Source organism: Egretta garzetta, unplaced genomic scaffold, assembly GCF_000687185.1.
Source record: "Egretta garzetta isolate BGI_Z169 unplaced genomic scaffold, ASM68718v1 scaffold14, whole genome shotgun sequence".
NCBI lineage: Eukaryota > Metazoa > Chordata > Aves > Pelecaniformes > Ardeidae > Egretta > Egretta garzetta.
The window spans coordinates 4,224,467-4,227,326 of NW_009259588.1; positions in this window are offsets into that span (position 1 = coordinate 4,224,467).

A 2,860-nucleotide genomic window follows, 5' to 3' on the forward strand; every position below is an offset into this window, starting at 1 on the left:
GGGGGGGCCGCTCTGCTGCTGGGAAGGGGTCACCTGAGTTCTCGCCCTGCTTTGCTCGGAAAGGCACCGGCCGGGACGGGTGGAGGTTTTAGGGAGACGGGTAAAGGCGTCCCGGTGCGGGATTTCACGCTCCGGTAGCTGGACAAGCGCTTCCCGTCGCGTACGAACCTTCCGCACCCGTGGGTCTCCCAACCAGCTTGCCCAAGACCTTCCAGGTATTTTTTTCCACGAAAAGAGAGCACCCACCAAAATATTCCCTTACGGTCAGCGTTACCTCCAAGAAGTAAAACCGTGGAACTGTGCCCACCAGCTCCTTCCACTTCTGGGCAGCGTCTTTGCTTACTAAATGCCCCCTAAACTTACTTAAATGTCCCCCGAACTTATTAAATCCACCCTGCCCTGCTCAGCACCCACTAGCCATGCCCAATTTTCCCATGTTCTGTTCTCCCTCCCTCGCACTCCGCCACCCGCGCTCCTAACAGCCGTGCTGCCGGCTGCACAGCCAGGCTGGCGCTGCTGGGACCAGGCAGGTGGAGACCCTTGCCCTTGGTAACGTTCCCCATTTCCAACACCAGCAGGTCCACGAACAAGTTGCTCCATCAAGTCTGCAGCTCTTTCTGTGTTTATCCCCAGCTCTGACCCCGGCTCAAACAGAGCGGATGCCTACAGTGTGATACTGTTGCACGTAAAATGAGGGCATCTTCCATTCTGGGCATGGTTTCCATCAAAGGAGGGAATTCTATCCCATTTGGCACTGGAGAGGCCTTGATGAAGCTGCTGCACACAATTTTGGGCACTGCATGTTAGGGAAGATACAGCCTGGAGAGAATCCAGAGGAAAACATGAACAATAAAACATGGTCAGAAAAAACGTGCCCTACTGCTAAAGGTTGGCTTTTGTTTTGTCGGGGTGAAAAGTAGGGGAAAAGGACATGGTAGTGGTGATCTGATACACAAAAGGTCACAAAGAGATTGCTCTTCCTCCGTAGGGAAGGTAATGGACTTTTTAAGCCATATTAGATTTAATCTAGGTACGTGGGGATCAATAGATGTTGAAGTGAGGAAACCCTGCAGCAGCCTACCCAGGGATCCTGGAGGGGTTTTTTTAATAGATGAGGAAGACTTCTTGTAGGGGTGATGCATGTTTGGGCTGGGCACCCAGGACCTTTCCAAACCTGAAAGCCTTTCCAAGTCTTCACTATGGTCCTTTCCAGACCAGGCAGGAGCAAGGCTTGGCTGAAAATTTTCATGTTCTTCTGCAGAACCTTAGCACTGTTTAAAATTTTATCTAAAATCTGCTGTTCCGCTACTGTGGACCACTCTTAAGGACTCAGCCAGCAATGTCCAACTTTGTGCCCGTGCACAGTGTGAAGTGGCTGAGCACTGCGCTCCGCGTGCCTCGGCCATGGCAGGCGTAGCAGCACCTTGCTGGCTGGGTGAGGGGTATCCTCAGCGGAAGGGGGGAAGGAACACGAATCTCGCCCTACTGCAGAGCGCTTCCTCAGTCTTCTGGAGTGTCCTTTACGGTTTTCCTCTGCCATGGTCTCTGCCGTCTTCAGCTGAACTACCCATCATGAAAGGGCATCCTAGGCCAGGACTCGCTGCCTCGTAGCAAGAGAAGGTCACTGGGGCACATCCCAGGGCCAAAGCAGGGCGGAAGCTGAGGAGTGAGGCCAGCAGGTGAAGGGGGAGGGAGAAGTCCGATACAAAGAAATGTGCAGGGAGGGGGGCAGTAAGCTTGGTTATAGGTCAAAATAAAGATTTTTTTTTTTCCATATATGGAAACGGTAATGCCACATTCCTTTTGCATATCCTAGAGGAAAGGGAATGGAAGTAACAGGAAAGAATGGTAACCGTGGGCAGCTGTAATGGGAGTAATGGAGACTCTTCAGGAAAGAGAGGAGAGGAAAAAAGGCATCTAGGAAACAATGTGGATAGAGACAACAGTATACAAACAAAAGAAAAAAGGGGTAAAAAAGGAAATAATCAAGGATCCTGCAAGATGAAGAAACGAAACCTGGGCCATGACGTTATGTCATAAGGAAAGAAAAGCAATGAAGAAAGAAGCAAGGTACAAACATAGCAAAGTGACAACAGCGAAAATAGAGAGTCCTTAGAGCAGGCCTTTAAAGAGAAAGAACAGAGAAAGGCTACAGTATATAGAGAACCATGTAGGTGTAGTGGAAATAGCCAGGATCTGAGGAGCAGAAACAAACCAGTCAAACGCGGGGAGCAAAAGAGGCAGCACGCAGGCTGAGGCGCTGTAGGGACACTTCAGGATTCACTTTCATACATTGGTTCTTTCATTAGCTAAGTTTCTAGCAGCTCATTACTCTGTCAAGGGCATAAGTCAAGCGGTTGAGATAAAGCAAAGCTAAACTATTAACAGTTAAATCCTATATTGTTTCCATGTGTCATGTTTTTCATTGTGAAGGAAAAGGGTCTGGCTTAATGCATAAGAAAGGTTAAAAGTTTTCAAGAAACAAGCAAACCTCCGTTACACTCAGCAGGACACTTTAACTGAACTGCAATAAATCCAGAAAGCCAACACCTATTTTTACATAAGAAAAAGAACAGAAAATAAATCCTTAACCCAGCAGGAGAAGAAACTTCGCCAGGTAGCACTTCTCTGTAACCAGACGTAAAAAGCTAGCCCCAGAAATGCACACCAGCCAAATGGGATGGCCTGCAGATATGGCCTGTGTTGTCTGAATGGGAAGGTCACATGTTCCCGTCTTCTGGAAGTGGAGTTGTGCTGTGACTGTGGTGGGGCTGGTGGAGAAACTTCAAAGAAAAGCATGGGGTTCATCTGAAAAACAACTTTGCTGTCCCTAAACTGACTTGTGCAGAAAACACCGTGG